This window comes from Manis javanica, chromosome 6 (genome assembly GCF_040802235.1).
Source record: "Manis javanica isolate MJ-LG chromosome 6, MJ_LKY, whole genome shotgun sequence".
NCBI lineage: Eukaryota > Metazoa > Chordata > Mammalia > Pholidota > Manidae > Manis > Manis javanica.
Window position 1 is genome coordinate 69,758,838 of NC_133161.1, and position 11,074 is coordinate 69,769,911.

Consider the following 11,074-nt stretch of genomic DNA (forward strand, 5'->3'; position numbering starts at 1 on the left):
ATTGTGAAACATAATAGCTACCATTGAGCTCTATGGGGTTTTCTAGTTTATATTATTTTTGTTTATCTTTTAAAAGTATTTAAATAGTACCTGCTGAAAATGTATGTGGGGAAAAGAAAATATATGTGGTGGGGAGGCAGCAAGCAAAAGAGGGCTCTCATGTGCACAAATCATAAAGAGAGAGGAAGCAAAGCGATCAAGTGAACAACATGAAAAGAATAACCAAATGACCATTGAGATTCACAAGCAGGAGAATGTTATTTACTGTTCCATTCCATTACTGACATTTCCTTCCACACCACAGGATGCCATCAACCCTCATTTTGTAGTATTTCATGACCAGAATTTTGCCACATGACATTTTACAAACCACATTTCATTGAACATCTTTTAACCCTTGACATTTGCACACCAATTATATATTTAAACCTGCAATCAGATATCCTTTCCTAAGAAGTAAGCAATATTTTATAGTCAATGAAAGGGATGGAGATGTCCTCTCTGTATTTTAATGAGACATTTCCCATATATAAGATTTCCAATGAATATTCTTTAGATGTGTTAAAAATATGTTTTTCCTTCTATTATGATTTTCTTACTACATGTTATAATCTTAGTTAGCTAATATAAAGCTCTTCAGAAGAAATTTCTTTCAAGGACTATAAGTAGTATATTATCTTTTAACCATTCTTGACTTAGCAGAGTCCACTTGAGAGGTAGGCTTTTTCCTCCCCCAGCTTTATTTAAGTATAATTGGTAATCAAAATTATATACATTTAAGTAATATAACTTGATCTGATATTTATATATATGTATATACACACGTTATGAAATAATCAAAACTATTTAGCATATCCAGCACCTCATATAGTTGCCATTTTCTTTTTCTTTCTTTATGATGAAAATACTTAAGATCTACTCTTTTAGTAAATTTTAAGAATACAGTATGTTAGCTACAGCCACAGTTTTATATGTTAGATCTCCAGAACTTACCAAATACACTCTGATTCAAGATTTTTATTTATAGTTTTCCTTTATTTACGTTTTATAATTTTTAAAAATTCACATTACAATTTAGCCTACATTTTGATTTTCCTGTTAAATTTCCAATCTTTAAAATCTAACTATGGCTTGTGGCCAGCTACACCCCACTACCTGTTTTTGGAAATAAAGTTTTTATTGGAATACAGCCATGCAATTCTTTTACAAATTTTCAATATCTACTTTTGTGCTACAATGACAGAATTAGGTGGTTGCAAAAGACACTGTATGGCCTGCAAAGTCTAAAATATTTACTATCTTGCCCTCTACAGAAAAAGTCTTCTGACTGTGAGAATATTACATAATTTAATAAAACAGCATTTTGAAATATTCTAACTTCTGAAAGACAATAAAAGTTATATTCTCAAAATGAGATCAAATGTACACAAACTTCTGGACACCTACAGAAATTTACTTGTTCTTCCCTATTGTCCATATTATACATTTTATTTCTTTCTCTTCCTCCATGCAATTTCATTGCTTCTTCTCTTTGGTTGTTCTCCTTTTTAGGCTAATGTTTCTCAAACTGTGATTCCTTGAAAACCACCTGGTACTTGTAAAAAGGCAGATCATTGAGTTATGTCAGACCAGCTAATAATTTTCAAATGGCCTTTAGGGTAGGTGTTAATATTCCACCAAGATTCCCAGTAGTTGATACAAATGACAGCTTTCTAGAAAGTTCCAACTCCTTTATACATAATGAATCACAGTCAGAATCAGTTAATAATCTTAGGTATGAGCAAGAAGCTTGGGGGATCATCAGTCTTAAAAGAAATGCTGTTCTACTCATGCAATTTAGCTTTACCAGAAATAAAATGGCTATCTTGATCACTCTGACTTTTGTCCCTATTTCTCAGTTGAGTTGAACTCCAAAAAGGGGAAGGGGTGAGCCATAATCACACTGAGCCAGACAGATGTCATCTCCATGGAATTTGTATTGGGACACAGTGACTCTAATTAGTCTCTTTTGAGCATCTGGATTTGAAATTTAAACCAAGCCAGATGGGACAATCCTAACTGAAATGGATCCAAATGGATTGGCACAGAATGACAAATACACAAAAAAATTAGGAATTTTATTACATACCTCTATTCAGAAAGATTCACTGTAATGACAAATTTTAGTGAGAGAGAGGCAGAAAAGTATTTGTATCTACAGAGGAAGAAGACAGAAGACTGAAGCAGAGAAACGATGACACAGAAATGGAAAGGGTGGCCTGAGCAGTTAAGAGTCTTGTTTTTGTTCCAGTCACTTATTAGGCCCAGTGATTGCCCTTGAGATCCGAATGATATTCATGATCCATATAAAAATTTCCATATTGGTTTGAATCAGTTAAAGAAAGCAGGGGTGGGGAAATTGGTGAAGGTGGCCAAAAGAAACAAACTTCCAGTTATATGATAAGTAAGTACTGGGGATATAATGTACAGCATGAAGTCTATAGCTGACAATCCTTGGTGGAATATTTGAAAGGTGCTAAGAGAGAAAATCCTAAGAGTTCTCACCACAAGGTAAAAAGTAAATTTTTGTAACTATATGAGGTGATGGTAGTTAACTAAACTTACTGTAGTAATTATTTTGCAATATATACATATATCAAGTCTATGCTATACACCTCAAACTTATAGTATTCTATGCCAATTACATATCAATAAAATTGGGTGGAAAGCAAATGCTATTGATTTGAACAAGATTATTTCTTTAAGAAAGGATCCTACGTGGAATTGGAATACCTTCCTGACATTTGGTAATTGCATTAGTTATCTATTTCTGAGTAGTAAATTACCCCTATAATTCAGCAGCTTTAAACAATAATATTTATTGTCAGGAATCCTAGCATGGCTTAACTGGGTGCCTCTGACTCAGGGCCTCTCAGAAGGCTGAAATCAAGGTGCTGGTCAGGAACAGTCATAGAATGCTGTTTCCAAGCTCACCCAAATGGCAGTTAGAAGATATCAGTTCTCTAGGAAAGCTCACAGTGTGTAGGTGACTTCCTTCAGAGCAAGGAAAAGAATAAGAGAGGACAGCTCAGATGCCGTATTCCAAGCTGCCCTAACAGAGAAACCCATGTGGCGAGGAATTAGTCTATGGCCAGCAGTCTGCTAACCCACACGAGGGCTCTTGGAGGTTTACTCCCCTAGTGAGACCTTGTGAAGACAGCAGCAGCAGCCAACACACAGACTGCAGCCTTGGAAGAGAGCTGGAGCTAAGAAATGCTAGAGAAAATCTATTTCATACAAACATTAACCAAAGAAAGTTTGTGCTGCTATATCAAGTATCAAACAGAAAAGACTTTAAGGCAAAAAATATAACCATAGATAGAGAGGTTCATCATAATAAATGTTCAATTCACCAGGAGGATATAATGACCGCAACTTTTCATGCACCTAACTTATATAGCCTCATTAACTGTGAAGCACAATTTAACAGAAGTCAAAAGACAGACAAATGCACAATCATAATGGGTCAAATTTTATATCTTCATCAGTAATTGATTGAGCTGACGAAAAATTGGTAAAGACATGTAATGTTTAAAGATTGTCATTGGTAAAACTCACCTAATGGAAATGTAGAGAATACCACATAGGAAAGTAATTCTTTCCAGGTATAGAAAGAACATTTTAAAAATTTACCATATGCTGTGCCATGAAGTTAGTCTGCACAGATTTCAAGGATTGAAATAATAAAAATATATTTCTATTTTTACCTAAGCTCAATTAGAGTATAAACAAGGAAACAACACTATGCAGTCACCAGCATATAGTTCACATTCGAGAATACTATGTAATTATTCTGTATATTATTTATTTTAAATTTCCCTCCAGGGAAATTTCTGTTTGTTTGAAGGCTTGCTTTTTGTTTTCATGGATTTATCCACCCCCAGTCCCTACCACCCCCCAGAAATATCTGGAACATAGTGATAGTCAATATATACTGCTTTTTGTTGAAGTTGTTGATTGATAGGGTCAAAAAGAGAAGTTGTATGTCACCTAGAGAACTACCCCCACATGGACTTCTTTTCTTTTGAGTTATGGTTGAGCAACAAGTAACTGAATGACTGTAGCAGGGTAGAGAGGTACTAACACTGGCTGGGGTAGGACACTAAGGAGTAGCGCCTTGTAGGGAGAGTTGTTGATGGGAAAGAGGTTGAGAAGATGGCTGCAAAATACTGGAAGAAGCTAGTGCAGAGTTACTGAGGAACTGAGGGTAACACTCAGAACAATACTGTCCATCTGAGGATGGTGACCTTTATTGGACTATTGCTTAAGCAGTTAAAGGAGCATTAGTAAAAATGGAGATTATAATCAACTATACATGATGTTCTCTTTGCACATGTTTTTTAATTTCTTTACCATCTCTTTAACTCTATATAATATACTGTTAAATGTCCATCAAGCTCTTAATTTTGATTTTTAAGTTTCAGAATTGCCATTTGGTTCTTTTTTGGCATTTCTAATTTTATACATAAACTCCCAATTTTGTGTTTTAGTTCCTTAAACATACTAGACATAGTTACTTTAGATGGGGTCGGATAACTATTACTTGAATCTCTTCTGATTCTGTTTCTATTATCTTTTAATCTTTTTTTAAAAATTACATTCTTATATAGTTGGTTAGTTTTATTGAGAGCCAGATATAAATGAAAAATTTTAAAGATAATTTAAAACCTGATATGATATTTTATAAGTTTGCTTTGGGCAGATATTTACAGACTCTAGTTGTCCTGTGGTCCCCTAATTCGATTACAGATTAGATGATTTGTAACTGAGTTTCAGACTTGAAAAGGAAGGTTCTATTTTGCTTTCACACTTATTCTGGGTTACAGGTTTCAATGTCTCCACCAAAACCTAGAGGTTTAAAACCCCACCTTGGTTCCTGAATTTCAGATGTTTTTATTGCCCAATAAATCCCGCAGAAAGTCTTATTCAGCTTCTCTGCCTCCCTGGCACTTCTATGGCAATCAATTAACACTCTTGGGGTAAAAGTGCCCCCAAATGCCAAATTCCCCTCTCTGGATTTCCTTCTCTGTCATGATGTTTGCTTCATAAATCTTCTCTGCCTTTGCAGCCCTCTCGTACCTTCAAACAGTATGTTTTTTAATAATATGGCCACTTGTCAAACTGTTCTCAGTGGAAGGATTGGTACAAAAGACTAATTCTGTCATTATTAGAAGTGGGGCCACACTTATTTGACCTTCTGGCACAGTGTAACTTCAGGATTCTGGCCACAAACTCATGGAAATTATTATGAATCAAATCACAATTATTATTTGATATTAGACTCTTTTTTATTGAAGTATAGTTGATACACAATATTGTATTGGTTTCAAGTGTTCAACACAGTAGTTCAAGTTACACACATTAAATCCTCACCCCAACTAGTGCAGCTACTATCTGTCAACATAGAAAGATGTTACAGAACCACTGGCTATGTTCTCCGTGTTGCACTTCCATCCCCATGGCCAACTTATATTCAATTATCCTGATAGATTGTTACTCAGAGATGATTTCATCTTAATTATACCAATAAAGCATAAAACATCTTCACACATGGAAGAACCTTCCAAACTTCTCACAATTGACTAAATTATCTTATGATATCTGAAGCAGAGATTTAGTGTCAGAAGAATAACAAAAAGCCTAGTCTTGACTGAGTATCTTCCTCTGTTCTCTCATTCTAATATTCCTCCCAATTTGTGCCTCAGAAGTGTTGCGTGATAGCATTTGCATCATTGTAATGCATGATGTAAACTCTTTTCCATTTGCCAGCACCCACCTCCAATTTTCCTTTTTATTATTTGTGCCTGACTCTGTCTGCAAAAGTCCTGTTTGGGATTACTCTAAGACAACCTGGCCAGCACTCTTCAGCAAACAAGCATACAGGCTTATGGGTCCAATGACAGGCTCATGCCTCCAGAAAGAGGAAATTGCTGATTGGCTGGTAAGGTCCAGAATTTTGTCTGGGCATCAGTTTATATGTGAGTATGTGCCTACCTATGAAAGCATGTGATAGTATTTAAAATTTTAGACAGAGACACTGATTATGGATATAGAAAAACTAGCAAAAGGAACCCAGGAAAATAAAAAAAAATGGTTTGTCTGCATAAAATTAATGCTAATTACTGTCATTTCTGTGAACTACTTACCATTTATTCTTAATTATGATGTAGCAAAATAATGATATATGTGATTAAATGTGTTTTAGATTACTTTAGCATAAAATTTCCCAGATTCTAATAGCTGGTTAGTAGAATGGATCCAAATTAAAAATAGTAACTCAAATATCACCATCTTGCTTTTCTCATAGGCATGATATAGCCTTCAAGTTTTAGAGTGGAAACTTGGTATCAGAAAAGCTTAGGAAGTCTGGCTTTGGCTATCCTCACATTCATGAAATGGCTTTAACCTCTTGCAAAGCCTCCTCCCCAGCTCCCCTCTATTTCCACGATGGCCAGAGGGTGTGCTCATAAATAAGCATGCTCAGTGTTTCGCCGGGCTCCACAGTCTTACTAAGAGTCAACATCGCTTTTCTAGGCACTTGTCTCTATTCCTGATTGTTGCTGCACCAGTGTCATCTCTGGACTCTGCCAGTACTCTGCTTGACACATCATCCTCTCCAGGTATCATGACGTCTGATGTAGGCACCTTTGGCACCGTGCTCCCTGCTGTAGTTTTGTGAGACTCATTAAGGTAGGAGAATTCTGCTTGTATAACAAATATTTTAAAGAATTTGGGGGTGAAGATTTTGTACATGTTTTATTTAGAGCTTCCTTATTCTCCGTAAGATTCATACACGGGGGCAATGCGGAGCTAAAAGACAACTGTGACTGGTGAACACTATGCAATATTCACAATCATCTTTTCTCCCCCAGTGATTACTTCTTTGCTGCAAGTCAGCCTTTCTGAAGCAAATAAACATCACTGATTATTGGGCTGTTGTACTCTTTCTTCAGATAGTCTCAGAAATGTCTGAAGACATGCAAAATCCTAAATTCAAGATAAGATTGCTGCTATACTTTATAGCGTACAGCAGCATGAAGTTGTTAGTACTGACAACCTAAAACATTTAGGAAAGTATTGCCTCTAAGTTTATAAAATACACCCCAAAGAATAGTTGCCAAGGCAAGTTATGCATTTGCCACACTGTGCTGTAATCAGTAAAGTATTTATAAGAACAGAGTACACTTGGGTTACATTCTTTAAATTCATATATGAATAACAATTTGTGATTGTTATTACATATGAGATCAGAGACCACATCTGGATTTTGTGTTTATTTTTAACTTTTATCATCATGAGCCCAGCATATGGTATCTACTGGTTGAAAAATGAAATTAGAAAAAAGCTTCCTATTTTGGATGAACTTTTCAGCTATAGGCACATTTTTGGAGGAAAATTTTAAAGCCCTTAAATCAGAAAGCTTGGGAAATGTCTTTTTCAGTCAGGCCTGCCACCGATAGGAGATTTAGGATCTATTCTCTGGTATATCTGGTTCAGTGATGAAGGCAGGTCTTTCTTTTATCAGTTGGCAAAATGGCAGTTATTTCTGGAAGGGCCCTTTCTGTTCAAAGTTCTGAAATAAGTACACTTAAATAATATACATTTATCCTGCATTAAATCCAACTTGCTTTTCAAAACTAACTTTAAAAATGTTCTTTTAAAGGACCAACCTACTAAATAAATGGCACCTTTGAAAAACTGTGATGGCATGCTAAAATCATAGCAAAATTTACTTGAGAAAATACAGGAAACCAATATTATGATACAACAAGTGAATTCTTTCCCATATTTAAGAGCTACAATTGATAAACAAAAATTATGTATATTTAAGGTGCACAACATAACTTTATGATACATAGATGCATTGTGAAATGATTACCACAATCTGCCTAATTAACACTTCCATTCTCCTCACATGGTTATCTTTTGTGTGTGTGTTGAGAACACTTAAGATTTACTCTCTTAGCAAGTTTCAAGTATACAATATTGTAGTATTAACTGTATTCACCATGCTGTACATTAGATCTCTGGAACTTCATTCTGCACAGCTAAAACTTTACCCTTTGACCAACGTGTTCCCATTTCCTCCGCCCTCCAGCCCCGGGCCACCACCATTCTACCATTCTACTCTCTGTTTCTATGAATTCCAATTTTTTAGATTCTACATATAAATGAGATCACTCTCTATTTTTCTTTCTACATCTGGCTTATTTCACTTAGCCTAATATCCTCAAGGTTCATCAATGTACAAGATTGCGAGTGGGACACTTCTGAGTTCAGTTAGCAAAAACCTTCCTGCCTGACTCTCTAGCTATCTCATTGTTTGATAGCAACTTTGTAAACTCCAGGAAAGAGCTACAAAGTGGAAGCAACCTCAATGTCTGAGTTACTGAATATAAGAGAAATGGCCCTAACCTTTAGAAAAGAAGAAAGAAAATTTTGTGTGTTAAACTACTAACATTTCATCATATTGCTGGGTTGTAAATCCTGCAGCCTAGAACCTTGTTATTCAAAGTGAGTCCACAAACTCAAAGCATTTACATTACCCAGGCCTCATCTGAAAGCTACTGAACCCCAAGATTTGTGTTCATGTAAAGGTTTGAAGAGGGCTCTTCTGTACATTCTGATTAAACCATTGTCCTTTTGTGAAATATTCTGGAGGCAAAAGAGCAGCAAGAGGCAAAGGCCGACCAGGAAGTTTGCTGCAGTCAGTTGCTCATTCATTCCTTCACCCATGCATCTATCTATCCTTCTCTCTATGAAATGAGTGAAAGAATGTATATAGCTTTTTCTTTAACATTAATCATCAAATATTTGTTGAGAACCTATAACCAAAGGCAGTAAAAATACAACAATGAAGAAGACCATTAAGGTTGCATACATAAAAGGTATACACTAGTTGAAGAATACAAATAAGTAAGCAAAAATTATCTATAATGGAGCCTGCTGTGATGGCCAAGGTAGATGGTGATATGGATGCACAGGAAAGACATAAGGGAAGTTTCCTAGAAAATGTGAAATTAAAGCTAAGGTCTGAAAGGTGAGTAAGAGCTATTCAAATTAATTTGTGGGAAGCTATTAAATATGGCTGGAACACAGTGGGAAGTGGTTCAGGCGGATAAAGAAAGAACATGAATTGGTAAGCAGGAGCAAGCCTAATGGCAAAGAGGGTTAAAATAATTTTCAGGGGCATGAATGAAGTTTTTTATTCCATTCAAGTTTTAGAAGAACTCCAGTTGGACTGGTCCCTGAGGAAGATTAGTGAGTTCTGCAAGGATATAAACACTCTCTGATGCTCCTGCCTTATTTTTTTTCTCATTTCAGGTGTCAGGGAGAGAATGTTTATAGCTTTACATTGACATCAAAATATTCTGACCTACCTCTTGATGCCCTTTGATCTGGAGAATTGGGGGGGTGAGCATCCCTTTCTGCTGCAATTCTAAAGACCTTTTCCTAAGGAATGTACTGAGACTGCATGTTAATATACCACATATTGAAATGGAGTTGGAATATGTCTTCCTAACTAAATTGGGCATGACTAGTTTATTTTTAATTGGAGGCAGTGAGTTTTGGAGCAGTCATTTAAAAATCTAGAGGTGTTTCAATTAGGGAAGTGAATATTGCCATAACCATGGAAACAGAAGGACAATGACTAAGACTATGATACAGTTTGGATCAAAAGATCCAGGAATTGCAGGGAGGCTATTGAACAAGATGGTATCTCTGTTTCAGTCAAGCCCTTTTCCTTAATTTGCCTGTTCAAGGACTTTGGAAAACAGAATAGGCACATCCATTGATCACAGGAACTTTTTAGTTATGGATCTCATTCTGACAACACTTTTCCAAGCAGCCTTTGGGGATCAAAGCCACTGGATACATGGAAAAAGCAAATTTATGGACCATAAACTCTGGAAAACTGTATGAGAGCCTTCACTTAAATGTTGCCAGGGTAATTGTATATATTTTGACTATGGCTTTAGAAGTCAATGCCCATTATTATGAAATTCAAGAGTAATTTGCCATTCTTCTATTGATGGTATTTTATTCAACCAAACCATTTCCAATTACTAGGACTTAAAAATATGCTTAGCTGATATATTTGATATTTTAGCTGCATCCCATAAATTGTGATATGTTACACTTTTATTATCATTCAGTTAAAAATATTTTTTAATGTCACTTATTATTATCCATAGATTAAGTGTATTACTAATTTCAAATATTTGTAGTTTTCCTAAGCATCATATTGCTATTGATTTCTATTTAATTCCAGTGTTGTCAGAGAACATAATCTATTATTTTAATCCTTCTAAATTTATTAAGGCTTGTTTTTAAGCCTAGCATGCTGTCTAGCTTGGTGCATGTCCACATACCCTTATAAAGAATATGTATTCTGTAGGTTTTGGATGTAGGACTCCATAAATATCAATGAGTCTTGGTGGTTTCCAGTGTTGTTCAGGTCCCCTTTCTTTATTCTAATAATGCTTTAATTGCAATGTTTAGTCCACTGATTTTAATGTAATTATTGATATGGTTGTATAGAGAATTATCATTTTCTATTTTTTTCTGTGTGTCACCTCTGCTTTGTTGTTTTTTTCTATTTTTTTCTTGTCCACTTTTCTATTATTACTTTTTAGAGTTCCATTTTATGATTCATTCTTTTTTTTATTAAGGTATCATTGATATACACTCTTATGAAGGTTTCACATGAAAAACATTGTGGTTACTACATTCATCCATATTATCAAGTGCCCGCCATGCCTCATTGAAGTCACCGTCCATCAGTGTAGTAAGATGTCACAGAGTCACTACTTGTTTTCTATGTGCTACACTGTAATGATCTGTTCTTTTATCTATACCTTTTGTACTACTTTTAGTAGTTGCTCAAATACCACACACATACTTTTCAGTCTATACAGAGTTAATATTTTACCATTAAAACCTCTGCAACTGTATTAGTTCATTTACCCTCTCCCTCTTTAGCATCATCCTTTATGATAGTTTCTATATTATAGCCACATACATTATAAACCTC